Here is a 17,123-nt window from a genome sequence, read left to right as displayed (position 1 = left end):
TAATTTCATCACTTTGATAAAGCTATGCCCAATCAGCAGGTTTACTGTGATTGCAATGTTTAATAAATACTCAGGAGGCAGATTGAAAGGAAGAAAAAGCATGCATTAATGCCGTGAATAATTAGCACAGCTGGGTCTGCTCAGGCTTCTGGAAATGTCTATTTCACATTGGACATGCTAAGAGACTCAACTCTTGGCCACTTCATGGCCTTGCTTCTCATCCATAGCAATGCTAATATATCCATTATCTTACCAATAAGCCTATATTCAGACTTAGATTTCCAACTACCCTGCCATGCACACACACACATCCCCTTTTGTTATTTGAATTCATCTCTGGCAACATTCATCTTTGCAACAGCATGTAACTGGTGAGTATAGCATATAACACGGTACTGGCTCATTACTTAATCTGTGCTGTTTACAACCTGTCCCAGCTGTATCTGGCTCGCTGTCTTGCATCACAGCACCAGCATGACTCAGTTGGTTCAGTTATGTTAAACTCAACTGGAATTAGCTGGACACTGACAGCAGTGATACTGGAATCAGCAGTGACTCAATACTCAATGCTTCCTCCAACACTAGACAGTCTTATGGCACTGGCAACAGATCTAGATTCCCATCTGTTTCGAGTCTCACAAAGGGCATGCTGTTTGTCAAGATGGCTTTTAAAATGCTGGGGTGTCTTAACTGTAGCTTTAAGTTCAGTCACACATCTCTACAGTTTCAGCACCATGTGTAGGATAGTGGTATATTAAAACATTTTCAAATTGTCTAGTAAAGGATGGAAGTTTTGGAATTATTTCCAAATTGTTTATGTAATTACATTACTCATATGGCTATTATACTTAAAGAAAAATTGATAAAATTAGAGGTAGGTTCTTTTCTTTCTTTTTCTTTTTATTTTCAGTCTGAACACAGATTTTCTTAGTGCTGTTTGTTGATCTACATGCAAATAGAATCATAGAATCACTAGGTTGGAAAGGATCATCGAGTCCAACCATTCCCATCAATCACTAAACCGCGTCCCTGAGCATCTCATCCACCCATCTTTTAAACAGCTCCAGGGAAGGTGACTGAACCACCTCCCTGGGCAGCCTGTTCCAGTGCCCAATGACCCTTTTCACGAAATATTTTTTCCTGATGTCAAGCCTGAACCTCCTCTGGCAGAGCTTGAGGCCATTCCCCCTTGTCCTGTCCCCTGTCACTTGGGAGAAGAGAGCTGCTTGTCTCTGCTGCAAGGAAATCTTATCTGGGGCCTAACTGATTACTGGCTTCTGCTGCCATAAACACTCAAGGAGAAAGGTGGAATTGCCTTAGGAAATTCCTGAAGCAGTAGCCCTTGATGTGGCAGATAGCCTTGGTCAAAGCAGAAGGATAAGGGACTTTGCAGCAAGGTAGTGGACATCAGGGCCTTCTGCGATGGAGCTGTAAACAGGAGCAGAATTCCTTCACAGTGACCAAGGCTTTTCTGGATTTTTTTTCCTGAGGATTTCCTTATCCTGAGGATAAGGCAATCAATTAGTTAAGCTTTAATATTTTTAAAGTAGATATTGTAAATGTCTGTCGACCACCAGGTGAATTAATTTTTCAGCAGGTCCTCTGAAGGCCTGTTGACTTTCAAGATATGGAGAAAGAATTTAATCTGGACACAAAATTCATGTAGAGAATTTAAGTTGCTTCTATTTTATTTGAATTAGCATTTATGCCTTTGTGTGTGTGCGTGCGCTAATAGATGTAATGGCTCCTAAACTGATTTTAGACTTTTAAAATTCAGATATACCATTATCTTTATAAGGAACTTCCATAGATTTTCTATTCTGTATCATTCACAATCCAGACTAAATCATCATTCATTACCATGTCAGAACCATGTAATTCTTCAAAAGTCTATGAAATTACTCTGTGAAATATCTCAGGTACAGAATTAATATCAAATGGCAATATATGGGTCTTCCAACCCTCAAATGGTACATATGAAGTAATCTAACTTACCTCATCTAATTTGCCAAAAGGCAAACTTTATATACATAATTACAAATATGATTATTATTGACACATTAACTGTTGCCTCATAGTTTTTCCATTCAAAAATACTTAGATCTTTGTTTTGATGCTGTTTCTGGGAGGGTGTCATACTTACTAAACTCTGGTGAGGGAGGGTATTTGGAAGGAAAACTTTCTAGTAACTAACTGATACTCTTCAGCTGTGCATTGTTAAGGCTTCAGAAGAGTTCTGTGTGCCTCTGGGCATAATCAGAGGCCTTTACCGTGTATTTGTATACTGTATCTGAATTATTTGGCAAGCAACTTACAATGCTGTAAGCTAGAGCATTCTCTCTTATCCTCAGATTCTTTATGCAAGGTACTGTACAATCAATGAAATAGCTGCTATCTCACTACTTACTGCTTTCTTAAATTCTCATTTGTATTTATGTGTTTCTGTGTATTGATGAGTCTGGGAAGGGAGAGGTTTCAAATATGTCATGTGTACTTGCATGGTAGTAGCCACTGGGCAACTCTACGGTTCTTTGCCATCAGGAAGGCTTTGGAGCTGGGTTTAATTTCAAGGTATTTACAAAGGAATTAACCAGCAGCGATTCAGTTCAAGCCGTTGATAATTTTCTATACTGGATTTTCATGCTGGGGTTTGGAAGAAAAAAATAGAATTCTGCATTAGCCAGCAAGCATCTCCTTCTCAATACCAGTAGTACGGCTAACCACAGTTTGTAGCTCTGTTAAACTATCAGTAAGTTTCTAAGTATTATCAGCAATTAAAGAGCCATCAGTAGTGTTCTGATTTAAAATAATAATGATAGCAATGGAAGTAGCTCATATAGTCTTAGATCTGTGTGTAAGTCTAACTGCAAACTCAGGCTCCTGGCTCTAATGATATTTCAATAGTCATCTTTCCAGCTATAAGGTGAATGTTTACTATTTTTGATGAAATCTTAGGTTCTAGAGTACAATTGCTCAGCAAATATTTTTTTTTTAGAAAATAAAACACACAACAGAATCCATTTAAGCAGCTGCCTAATGATATTATGGGTATTTGTATGAACATATTTGTTAACACAGATACTTCCATAGGAACACTACCTCATCATTAGTCTATTCAGTTCCATACTAATAATATGATACCTATCTGTACAACAAGGTGCCAAACCAACTGCAAAGACAGTTTGATGAGAAGCAGTGGTTGTTGATTTGTGAGCACTCAAATGCTCTGCCTGGTTAGGATCTGAACAGAATCAAATAATGTGCACTTTGTTGCATGCCATCAGCTGTGCTGCTTTTTGTTCTTCCATTATGTCAAATCAAGGGAAGCACAGTCAAACAGTCTTCATACAGATCTGAGGTCTATTCCTGCTCTCACAGTATCTTTTTCTGGTTTTGTAACCTGGCCACCTGATTATGAAATGTCCTATGGACTTTTTTGCAAGGAATTGTGAGACTTGCATAGTTATATTTGTAAAACACTTTAAAGATCAAACAACAACAACCACAAAAAAAATTCAGGCTTTTCTGAGGGAAATGGGGAGGTTCTGATCCAAGTCCCATGTCCCAGTTCATTTGCTTTGATTTTCACCCACAACCCTTTATATGGCTTCAGAGCTTCTTGTTGTGAGGGGTTCAGAGGTTCTCAGAGGTTCTCAGCCAGCAGGAACTGCCAGCCTAGGGAAAAAAGGTAGAAATGGAGCCAGCTGAATCTGCTGCTTCATCATTTGCACAGCTGAAGTCCCTTAAACGTAGAACCTTTCCCCTTCAAAATATTTTACGACCCACTGCAAGGTGGTGGGAGAAGAAAGAAGGTAATTAGAAGAGGTATTGACAGTGAGGGGTGGGTATGGGAAGACAAGAGAAAGATCGTGTGATAGTGTGTGAGCACCTGCTTATGTCTTACTGACTCCCCTTTGTTCCCCACAATTGCTGCCTAAATCTAGTGGGGAATACACATATCAGAATTAAAATTAACTTGATAGACAGTCAAGAAAAGCAGTAGGCAACGTGAAGTCTCCATTTTAGTAAACCACACTGCACGTCCACTATGCCTACACGTTTATAATCTTAAATAAATTATACCAGATGGGATTATAATAATTCCCATCATTATGGAACAGTCTTGCTACTTTTTGGGAAAGTACCATTTAAAAGATCAGCATCCTCTGAGCATCCAGACCACTTGAGTTCCACAGCCTTTTGCAGTGTTTTCTCTCTCAGTGTCAGCTGTAGCTCACAACTGCTGGTGTGGGATTCGGTTTCAGCGGACACGCAGCGATAGGTACTGTATGTGGGCCAACAGTAGCTTATTAGAAAAACAGAACAATAAGGAAAGTCTGACTTAGTGTATTTGTGAAACTCCTGTCTGTTGGCAATACACTTCCTTCAAAAAAAACAGATAGGGGGCCTGTGCTGCCTGAGGGATGCTGGCACATTAATCAATCCATTAGTTAAGGAAATAAAGCAATATCTGAAGGATAAATAATTTCTGAAATTCAGCAACAAAATCTCCATATATATAAATTAGAAGAATGAAATGACTCATGAACAATTTGGAGGTTCCAGAGTATGTTCAAACTTGGACAGGGGGCAGGGTGGGGAGGATGGAAGGGAAGGGGGAAGAAAAAGAACAGTAGGGCTAACTGTGAAACATTCTCTCACTTGATCCTCCAAATCTTTACTCCTTCTCATTCACACCCTAATGTGAAGAAGAGGAAGAGAAACCCCACCCCTGCGGCACATTTCCTGGAGGAAGAAGGGGGCAAAACAGCTGCCTCCGCAGCTGATGCTACCATAACTCCTCATGCTTGCTCCACTAACCCAAAACCACAGAAGTCCCTGGAAGGCACAGCACAAGGCTCTGGAAGCAAAGTGCACAGCACTCCTGGTGTTGCAGCATGCTGCCTCCTCACCAGCGGACACAATAGTTGTATGAAATCAGGCCTTGTGAATAATTCATCCCTTATGTTAAGAAAAAAACCCACAAAGAAATAATACATTTGCTGGTAGGTAAGTGCACAGCAGGGCTCTTAAAGGAGGGCAGAAAGTTTAGAGTGGGACCTTTTTATTTCCATATAGTAATTGTTTATTTGTCACGGCAGGAACATACCTAACAGTGCTGACAACTCCAGTAGGAATGTTTTGTGTGCTGAAAGCCCTGGATGAAGTGTTTCAATTAATTATTATGATTAAGAATTATGGGTGTGAATCTTGCAGCATGATTTTCAACCAGACTGTGCATCCAAATTCATCATGAAAAAAGAGACCACCTAGCTGAGACTCTGCTCTCATAGCAAGATGGCATAGTTGTCAAGGAGGCAATGTACATAAACCGAATGTAATTGTCTGCTACAAACCAACAAATTGAACAGAAGCCTAAAACTGAGTTTCTCATTGATATTAGAATATTCTGGAGCCAAGATTCTTGAGAATTGACCTCTAAATTTTTTTAGTGTCACTTTAAATACACATTAATTAAACACCTAAATTGGCAATAAAGACACTCCCAACTGTGTTAAGTTGTTATCCTATTTATGCAAAATAACTCCAAATTGTAATGCAAACTATGCTGAGAAATGTCACTGGGATGAAACTGATCGTGAATATGCATAGATTTTTATATAAAAAAATACATACTATGGGGCAGTCTAACCAAGTTTGGTGTTTTGTCTTGTTTTTAATTACTATTACTAATTTAATGTCACATAGACATTTTCATAGAACAAGCACTGGAGAGAAAACTGATATTCTTGTAAGAACTTTAAAGTGAGAAGTCTTTCAGGATAACAAATTTCAATCCACACTGCACTCTGCCAAGATTTAAACAGTGACTTTTTACCACCTTGTAGTTAGATATCTACCTTTGCAATTTGCCAGAGAAGTGTGTTCTTGTATAATGCTTTCTTTACAATCTGACTTGCAGGTTAACCACAAATCATGTAATATTAAGGACAGGCTTGACATTCAGCGGATAAAGAGAGAAGTTAAGCCCTTCTTCTGTGCTTATCCCTGACAATCAGGCACATAAGCATTTGAAGGAAATATGCCTCATTTATCTAAACCCTACTTTGCCCATGTAGGAAAAAGGTACCATCAAGCATGTGATCATTTTGAAAGGAGTCATTAAAGGTTAGTATGGACCTAACTCTTATATCTGGTCCACAGCCAGCCAGCATTGTGGACAACTCTGGGTACAGCAGTGGGAGATACAGTGCCTTGCAGTTCTTGACTAAAAATGGGCTGAACTGAAACCTCAGATCTCAAAACAATCCTGACATCTGAGTCAATATGGAGCTGGGATCCTTAATAATGAAACACCTTTGGCTTTCAAAGCGGCTGTAAGCATTTGAGAGGAAAGATAAGAAGCACTAAAGGAAACAATCTACACTTGGCAATGCACTGCAATGTGATTGTTAAATTTCTTGCTTATTCAGAGGACTCACTCGATCCATTTTGCATATAGAGAAATTAAGTTTTGTGTTTCAGCAAACTAATGTCACATCCAGAGGGCATGTCTTCAGCATTTCTCGTTAAAATATGACTATTAAACACATGCCAGAGAGTGGAGTGCTGGAGAGTGGACTGGTGATTACTGAAGCCACTGTTGGAAGCTGAAAAGTGTTTTCAGTTGATATCCTCTGTACCTTGAGGAAGTGGTCCCATTTTTGCCAATATTCCCATGAAAGAAGGGAATTAAAGTCTGAGATGGGTTAAAAAATGAAATATGGCCATCAGTGACCAAGACTGATTCCATTTTACTGTAGTATATTTCTAGGCCCATCTAGATATTCAGAAAATACACAAGAAGTGTCAGACCCCCTGGAATTCTTGAACACAGCAAGACAGAAGGGTTGATGAAGAGAGAAAATAAGCAGTATTTATTTTTGTTTTATCTCAAATTCTCTCTTTTTGTGTTTTCCTATCTCACTTCCTTTTGATTTCTCTAAGTAGATAGTCACATCGTAACATTTATCCAAGCAAGAACAAGGTACAAATGCTGATGTAGAGACAACAGTACCTTTCCGAGCTGCTAACAAGAAAATTAGATTTTATTTTATTTTATTTTATTTTATTTTATTTTATTTTATTTTATTTTATTTTATTTTATTTTATTTTATTTTATTTTATTCAAGATACTCACAAGCCTGACTGTAAGCCTGAGGACAGAGACTTACAGCAGGCTCTCATAATTCCATTTTCATCCAAACAGTTTCTGATGTGTTAGACAACATCATATGGCCAAGGAGATCAAACCTGTATTTTTAAAAACAGAAATAGAAATGATAGGCTACAAAACTACCACAATACCTTGTATACCAGCTCCTTTCACAGACAGAATACGTATATTGAGGTCATTGTCAACAGATGTCTTTTCAACCCATTCTTAAAACAAAGTATATTTTACAACTTCTGTATGTACCTACTTTGGGTCACTTCTTCATATTTAAGGAAGCTTTTCCTGATATTTAATATTATTTTCCACATTAGCACCCTCCAAAAAAAAAAAAGTCAGAAAGAGTAGTACCCTGGTAACCACTGAAAGCAAATAATGACAGCCCCCTTTGTAAAATCATTTATTTATGGAAAGACAGTCTTTGTATCTCAGCTTCTTCTCAGATTTCCAAACTAAATTAATTAAATTTCTTCAGAGTTTTCCCTTGCATCTGATTTCCATTTCCTTTCTTTGGACACTTACTATATCATCCTTTTTTTTTCTGATTAACAAGTTCTGGCTTCTACTTTTGCCCTTCATTGTGTTAATTTTGTATGAAAAATGACACACTGGAATTAACAAGATAAATTATTTCATCTTGACCTCAGGTAATAATAAACATAACCAAATGTTTATTGATTTAAAATATTAGAACTAGCAGTTCAGCATGTAGATTAGGAGTAGATCATACAGATGTGTAAGAGGTTTCAAAATATCTGTCAGAGAATTTCCAATGGCAACAAGGAAAGAAATTTAATCTTAAATTTCTAAAGGATCTTTCTAAACGATGTTGGCTGATGCTGTCCCTTTAGATAGCTCAAACAATCAGACTTGAGGAAATGAATATATAGTCACCAGTACTCTGAAATAAATAGCAAACTTTCTTTCCTAGAGGCAAGAAATATTTTCAAATTTTTTTTTTCAGAGAAGGCAGGATTGAATGAGATACAACTACAGATTTTCTCCTTCCTCAAATGATTTATGTTTGTTTATCCAAATGCTAACGTTGGTCCTGTGCTGCAAGTCTATCACAAGCAGAAGGAACATGGTATAACTTACAAGATAAATTAGCACTTCACATTACCTGCAATGAAAATGTTCAGCTAGACTGCCATAACTGAGAGATGTTTGTTCTCCAGCTTCACTTGCTAAATGTGGACAACCTAATCTGCTTTGCTCAGTTTAGCTTCCAGTTTCAGACTTCCCAGAATTCATGCAGGAGAAAAATTCCCAACATGAGGCTGTCATGAAGTATTATGAAAACATGATTTCCAGAAAAGGGCAATTGTGTTATTTCATAGTAACTCACAGACAGAAGTGCATTTGTGATGCTGTGCCTCCTGAAGCATCTACTCAGACTGTATTGCTGTACTGTGTCATGACCAAATACATCATATTTCTGCATAATTCTGAGCATGTCAGCCCAGAGACATGGTAACATCATCATGGGTTAAATGACTGTGGATTCACACATCCTATATTAAATATGCAACAGAAATATGACATAGAGTTTATGCTGTAGATTGTTGTGATTCCTTCTATGTGGAGCTTTTACAATTTTTTTAAATGATGTTCTCTTAGCTTGGAGTTATGTTTTCCTTTAGTAGCAGCTCCTAATTCATACTACTATATGCCAGCATGGAGCATTTTCAGGATGAAATATGTCTATAGAGATCTTGAGAAGACAGAATAATGCTACTTGCTCTCATTCAGCCACCTCCTTCGAGAAATCTTAGTGACTTGGTGGAACAAAATTGCCATTCAGATGTGCTTCCCATTTTATAACTGCCATTTAAAATTCATTTAACAATTAGCAGCAATTAACTGGCGTGGAAGCAAGTCTTGCAACAACCACCAGACAATGAGTTTACTTCTGCACACACACTCTATCAGGTGAAAATTACTTCAATGCTTGTCTTCTAAGTGTCGCATTTAATGTTGTTTACATAGTTCAGAACTTTCTGACTGATTTTTTTAACCACTGAATTTGTACATAGAACAGCAAACATTCCTTTTTGCTCAATAAATTTCAGTTTATAGGGAATCATTTGTAGTTACAAATGGAGACTGATATAATTGATATACATTTATCTCCATCCAAATTAATGCCTTGGAGATATTATATATGGATAATAAAAAGCACTGATGAAGATACTTTCTTCACTGCTCTTGATCTTCCTGATTATAGTAGGTTCTCAGGCACTTTAAGGTCAAGACAATAAAAATGTAATGTATTCTGTTTCTGATAGATACATACATACTAGTGGGATAAATAAACCTCTGTCTAATACCACCAACAGTTAAACTCCTAAATCTGGTGGAAGTCATGTATTTGGCCCTGCTTGCAAGCACAATACAATCACAGTTTTCCTGGACATGACAGGCTGTCATAGAGGTAGCATTTCTAAAATCTCAACATAGAGGTCTTGAAACATTACACACATTAAAAAAAATGCCTTCATCACTTAAATATCTGCTGCAGTACAGACACACATATTAAAGGTTATTCTGGCCCTTTATAAACCATAGCAAAGCTGAAAAAAAATACCCAAAGTGTTAAACAGATGGAATTGGGTTTGTACTATTCTGTATAGCCAGTATAAGCAAGATTTCTGCACAGCTTTTCCTTCATAAGCTATAGATCCAATGTTTTCTGTACTTCTGTCACTGAGCAATCAGCATACAGAATTTCTATTTCTGGTGTTGAATTTTCTAGTAGCACTTTTTCCATGCTGTCTCCAGAAGATAAGTACCACTGAATCAACAAATGCTACTCAATAGAGAGTGGTGATGGACTCTTGGGAAATTATGTAGATCCTCACTTATTTGCAAAACAAAAATGAATTGTTGAGTGAATGGAGCAAGAGTCTTTAATTTTCTTTTACTTTCAGTAAATGGTCAGGTGGATTTTTATTTTCTTTGAAAAAACTACTGTATATTCATGTTCATCCAAGAGTAGGATGAAAAGGAATGTGGTTATAGGATGTCCCTCCTTAGCTAATAGAGACAAATTGATCTATAAGGCATAGAGCAATGAGAGGGAAGGGGAATCTTTCCTCCTCCCTCAACTATGAGTTCAAGCTTCCATGACGTCTTACTCTTTACATCTAGAGTTATAACTTGATATGTGTACTACACTGTGGTTCAGAATGTGTAAGATAAAAAAACCGTGATCTCTACTCTGAAAATCATTATTTTCTGCTCTTAAGACTTTTCTGCTACTGTAGAGCCCTAGAGAATTTACCACTGTGTAACAGACATTACAACATGCACAGTATGCTCTAGAGATTGAAAAGCACTGTATTTTCCCCAATGGTCTGTGATGTTTAAATGCAAGCAGCTTTGGCAAGATCTGGGAAGGGGAGTTTTGTTTTGGAAGTCAATGATTCCCTCTATAATACAGTACTGCTACGTGCTATTGAGAAGCTGATGTAATATCGAGCACTGGGATTATCAGGGCAAACACACTGGGTTATACCTTTAAACTAAATATTTATCTTGAAGCTTCATTATTTCATCAAAATAATATGATAATAATTGTCGTAGTCATAATAATGACAATAATCTGGAAAGTTTACATTTTAGAGAGAAAAAACAGTAACAAGAGGGAGAGTCCACCATTTACATGATAACTTTTATAATGCCATAAAATTGTACTTGGTCATTTACAAGGGCAACGAGCTTGGTGTTTGGCAGGGACTGATGCAGCAGTCTTCAAAGGAGAACATTTAAATAAAGAGGAAGGCATATTTCCTAGATCCTCAACAGAGCTTTCCATCCTTTGTAGTGCTCTGAGAAATATATTTTACTATCTGTGGCAATAAATCTACTGATAAGGCATAATCTGATTAACAGTCAAGCTATTCTCTTGTACCTTGTAAAAAAAGCCAAAAATTCTACCCTCTTCCTGCCCTTACCTCCCCCCGGTCCCCACCCCTCTGGTCCATAAATTTGGACTTATAACACTGGCAAGTCCAAGGTGAGTTCAATAAGTAGCTGCTCTTGGCAGCTGTGTTAGGATAATTCATTCCATCATGCAATGCAGCTTTCTGAAATGTGTGCCTGTACTATGAATCATATGACACACGTAGTTTCTAAGACACGGAGAGAGAGAGGCCAGTATTCTACCAAAAGTTTTAAAACTTGCATAATTCTTCAGAGTAAAAGCCTACAGACAAATACAAACCTTCACGAGCATAAATTCAGTCTGGATGTGAACAAATCTGAAGCCATGTTTGCTAAAACACACAAAACCCTTTTGTGAAGTATTAAGCTTCAAAATCAGCAGTTATCATCTGTTCTCTTTGTCACCAACTATAGCCCAAGGGTTTCTATGTAAGCAGTCACATTGATTTCAATTTATTTCTTCTTTCCCGTTCTGACAACTCACTCCCCATTTTCCGCTTGTTCCCAAAATTTTCTAACTTGGAAAAGGTCTGGAGGACAGCGTGCCAAATTTATTGTTGTCATCTTGATATACTGTCTATTGTTACTATAAACACCTTGCAGCTTTCCAAAGTTGGCAGTTTTAAAAATGAATTAAAATGGGAAAAAATAAACCAAAACTAAATGAAAAACATACATACAGGAGCTTCATCCTCTGAAGGTCCTCAGTGGAATTCACTATATTGCATTCAGTGAAAACAAATAACAGCAGATAAAAAGGGAAACTGGAGTCCAAAGTGTTCAATGTTGCCAAAAAAAAAGAGAAAGTATTGAAGCAATGTGATTTTCATGTAAATATTTTTTTAAAAAAAAGACAATGTATTTTAGAAAAAAGTTTTGTTTGATGTGTAATATATGTTCTGAACTTTTCAAATGGGGGAAAGATAGTAACAAAGGAAGAGGTAAATCTTGCTTGTGGGTCAAGAAGATTAAAGACTTTTGATCTAGTACTCCATGGAACAATATAAGCATACCTATATACGATCATCTGTCTTGAATCACCACATAGCTTCTGTGATGATTTCTTCCTACCTGTAAGGCAATGAGAGCAAAAGTGGTTAATTCGATATGAAAACAGCATGGACCACAGAATATTGCTTAGCATTAATAAACCAGCCTATCCTGACCAGTAGTTTGTCAATACAAAAGATGCATTACATGATCACAGTACATTTTCCACTACTTAGTAAACAACTAAGTCTGTAGCAATTAAATCTATCCTCTTACACATCCACAACACTCAGCATTAAACAAAGATCAATGAGGATTTCATCTTCATGAGAAACATGCCATTCTCCTCCCTGACCCCTCTGCAGCTTTTATATTTTCACCTGCTGACCACTGCTCTTGTCACACATTTGTCACTGTAGGTCATCAATATTGCTGTATTCGTGGTAAAGGAGTGCAGGAGGACATGACTCAATCTTTCTCAAATTTACCACCAAAAGTAATCACCCCAGTAAAAGAAGAGCTATCCATACTGCCCACATCATTCTTACTAGACAGGTTAGCTTTTTGAACTTATTCAAAAGACAGCATCAAGAAGAAAGAACATTGTAATTCTGCGAGTTCAATTCAGCTTCCTCCCAAAGTATTTGGTGTACACATATTTTTAAATTAAGTAGCAGTTCAATGGGCAGGATTAAATGTCCCAAGAGGTGGATTCCCCAATGAATTTCTGCCAACTTGTGAATGTGTGAACACATAAAAAGCCAGTTTGGTAGATTCTGTGTGTGCAATGTACAAATTCCGTCTTTGGCAATGGTAAGCGTCCTGGGGCATTTTTCCTCCTCTTCTTGTGCCCTTCCATGATGGCACACTAGCCATTCTTTCCTTTCAGGTTCTTCCCTTGGGATGGAGATGATAGGCCAGAATTCCATGCTCCTGGTTTGGAATGAGTTTTACTCATAAACATCAGAAAATCTGAATCTCCTTATGACACATGAGCTGAGTCAGAGGACTTCTAACCCAGGAAATGTCTCCCTTTTCTCTTATGCATCTAAGTGTATTTGTGAATGCTCCATAGAAGGAAGAAATTCCAGATATCGCACTTTTCATACAAATACAGACTTTGAGAAAAATTACCCCAGCTTTCCATTCCATATGTGCCTGTGTGAGGTTTGAAAGCATATAAAAGCAACACTGTACAGCCCTGCTAACCAGTAAATTTAGGCGCATTTTCAGGAAACAAGATGCAGGCAGGACTTTGCTAGATGATCTCTGCATAGTTGGTGTTGCTACCCTCTGACTTGGTGCTGACTGAAAGCAGAGAAAACTGGGAGGAAAGACATGGGTTATGCCAAGGGAAACTTAGGATTCAACCAGTTCAACCAAAATAATTTTGATGGCATACTTGTAGCACAATAATCCACTTGGATTTCACTCCCGTGTTCAGCATTCAGGGGCACTTCTAGCAGCTGCATCAGACCAAGGCCATGAACCTCCTGGCTTCATCCTGTAGACAGCCAGCCAAGGAGGATGGCTCTGGTCCCTTCTCCTGTACCCAGAGGAAAACCAGGGATGAGAGGGTCATTAGCAAAGGCTGACTGCAGGCAGAAACTGTGCCCACCCTGCTGCTGCATACCTGCTCATGCCATACATTGCCAGGAGAGAGGGCTTCCAGTGCAATCAATGACAAGAATCCCATTAATCCACTGGGAAGAGACCTAACAAAAAGCACATTTCCTGTGTTTAAAAACTGCCTCAGTAGGAGTAGCAGAGAGGTTTATGAAAACAGTTCCTAATAGGGGACACACTGAAATGAAATCCAAGTGAATTACACTGCTTCAGGAAGGAGGAGATGGACATTTATTTTTTTTTATTTGCTCAGGTAGCTGGTGGCATGCCAAATCTAGGGTAGAATAGAGGGTTTTTTTATGGAAAAGTGCAATTAAAATGATGAGCATTAATATGGTCCTCAGATTTCTCTACTTTTCACTAGAATTCTCTCTAATCAAGTTGGATTTGTATCTTTGTAGTTGGGTTTTTTTAGGAGAAAATGACTCAAACCCTCCACGACTGCCTTGCTAGGCAACCCTGAAGATTTTTAATCTATGTATAACAGTGCTTAAATAACCATGACATTTACAACAAATAGTAAGTGGTATGCTATTTATTTTAAGACTTTAATTGGCAAAGTATATTAACAGTACTATTGTCACAGTGCCACTTAACAGTTACCCAGCATTAAAAAGCAAACCCAGCTTGAATTACACTAGTACTTGGTTTTCCTTTCCTTTAGTACCAATGCACTATATAAAAGGATGAATGAATGAAGGAAGGAATGAAAAGGTAAACCCAACTGTTTTATTTTGCAGACTATCCCTGTATTAGAGTTCATTCGGCTTTACTAAACTGGGACATGCCAATCTTGACTTTTTCCAATGTGTGTTATGTGTTTTTCCTCAAAGATTATCCTCCCCAAAAGAAAATACCTAACAATCTTCTCCTCTTCCCATTTTCTTTTTGCTCTTTGAGGGCTTCTCTTTGTTCAATCTTCATTGCTACATAGGGCAAAAACTCATTAAAATATTATGAAGCTCAGAGCATAATTATGTGGCAGCACTTGCCAATGAGTAACATCTGCAGACATGTGTATGTATATTTGTATTTCAGTAAGCTTAAACCTGCTTATTTGTTTTTTCTACATTTCCTCTGTTTTAAATTCTTTGTCCCAAGTAAAGCACTAGGCAAATGTATAAACCACACATGCTACATTGGAGCCTTTGTTGCTGAGCACTGTGCCAAATATAATCTCATCTTTAGACCAAGGTTCATGACAGGGTAAACTACTTTATGTTAGATGTCTACAAGATGTTATTTACTCTTTTTATAATATTTTTATTTTAGACTTATCTGTGCTGAGATTGGGTTCATTCTCTGTGCCTGTTTTTGGTGCATGCTGGCTGTGTGTGTTATGTCCTAAGCCAAACTGCATTTGGAGAAGAAGCAGAGTTTACCCTTGCAGTAGAATAGAACTAGAGTCCTCTTGTAATGAATATTTTGTCAATAATGAGAGGTAGCGTAATCCCCAACTATTTGGGTAAGCCTATCGCATCATTTCTGTTTGACTACTTTTCTTTGTAGAATTGGGTTAATTGTAACATGATCACACAAAAAGAGAAGACAAGAAAGCTGCTCTCTTATTAAAAAATAAAGAAAAAGGCTTGTAACATGAAAGAAAGAATTACCACAATCTGTGGCAGAGACAACAGAGCATACAAACTCTTCTGAACAAAACACATTGATCTAGCCAGTCTATATAACACTGCACGTGTGCTGCCTTTGAAAAATGTGTGTTTTAAAAAAGCACAGTATGGAGAAATAACAAAAATACTTAGGGAAATGGGCTGTGATTGGAATACTTGTGGTACTGAGGTCTTTTCAGGACTGTGTTTCTCCCTCCCTCCCTGACACCACCCAAGAGCTGCAGATTCAAATATTTGCCAAGAATCTGACATACACATACCCGTCATTTAAAGCTCAGACACCCTCATACTTATAAATAAAATGAGATTCTAAAAGAAGTTAGATCCTAGAACAACTGATAACAGAGCTTTAAAAGGCTGTGGCTGTAGAGTGTGCCTTTCATTCTCCCATGTTAATCTTCCTCTTGTTGAAAATACTGTCCTTTGGGAACGTTCTTGGAGTCTGCAGTGTTCTAGAGTTTTTTCCTCCTTTTCCTGCCAGTTTTTGTAGATTGAAACCATTTTGCTAGCCAATTATAACAATATGCTTTTAAAGAGAGACATTATCTTGAATTACTATAAAAGATATTGGAAATATAGGTAGCTTTTAGGGAGGTTTGTGTGTCCTCGTGAAATATGGCTCAAAAAACTTTATTAAACAGGGGGAAAAGGTAAAGGAGCAGCGATCCTTTATTGTATATGTTTAGAAACACTGAAACTTGCGGCTCTGACCTAAGCTTTTTGGTATTTTTAAGACGAGCCCAGACCAGACTGCATTTCAGAAGTCCGATCTCTCAGTTTTCTCAACATCATCACTACAGTTCTGTGTTTGAATCTCATCTGGACTGTCTCTCATAGCCCTAGGTGACCCTGACTAATTCCTTCTCTTATTACTAACAGGACGCTCCCCACATGAACTTAAGATTATGATCCTGTTCAGGGTAAAATAATGAAAAGAGTGGGCTCTCTTTTGTTCCAGATGTAGAAACTTTGCAGGCAAAAAACAACAAAAAAATGTGGAAAATTAATCTCATAAAACTCATAGAAAGAAAAGCATAACTTGTTTTTGTGGGCCTTTGAGAATAAGCTGATGAAGGCATCAAATTGCAATTCTGTTCTCTGCTACCCTAAAAATCTTTAAGTCTGCCAGGGCATGAGAGCTAAGTTTGGAGCTGGTGAATAGAGTGAAAAAGCTATTTTGTATGTAAAGAGACCTGTCTTTCCTTAGTACTGCAGAATTGAAAACACTAACTCTCCCTCTCTGCTATCAGCCAATAGACACACTGCCCTTATGAAAATAAGAAATAAGGAACATAAAGTAAGCACCAGCAGAAGTCTCAATCTAATTGATGGTACAAAGCAGAATTTACTGTCTTAGTTTAAATTGGATTATATCCTGTATGCTTAATAATAATCTGAATAATTGAGACCTCTCAATGTTCCTGACTGCTTTTTATATTGCATATTTTAGAGCCTGCCCAAAGAGAGATTAAAATATTTTGTGGTGCTTCAGGCCTTATGAGGAATGGCTGAGAGAGCTGGGGTTGTTTAGCATGGAGAAGAGGAGGCTGAGGGGAGACCTCATTGCTCTCTATAACTACCTGAAAGGAGGTTGTAGAGAGGAGGGTGCTGGCCTCTTCGCCCAAGTGACAGGGGACAGGACAAGAGGGAATGGCCTCAAGCTCCTCCAGGGGAGATTTAGGCTGGATATTAGGAAAAAAATTTTCACAGAAAGGGTCATTGGGCACTGGAACAGGCTGCCCAGGGAGGTGGTTGAT

This window comes from Phaenicophaeus curvirostris, chromosome Z (genome assembly GCF_032191515.1).
Source record: "Phaenicophaeus curvirostris isolate KB17595 chromosome Z, BPBGC_Pcur_1.0, whole genome shotgun sequence".
NCBI classification, from domain to species: Eukaryota; Metazoa; Chordata; class Aves; order Cuculiformes; family Cuculidae; genus Phaenicophaeus; species Phaenicophaeus curvirostris.
The sequence above is the reverse complement of the archived record's forward strand: the minus strand, read 5'-3'. Positions refer to the sequence as shown.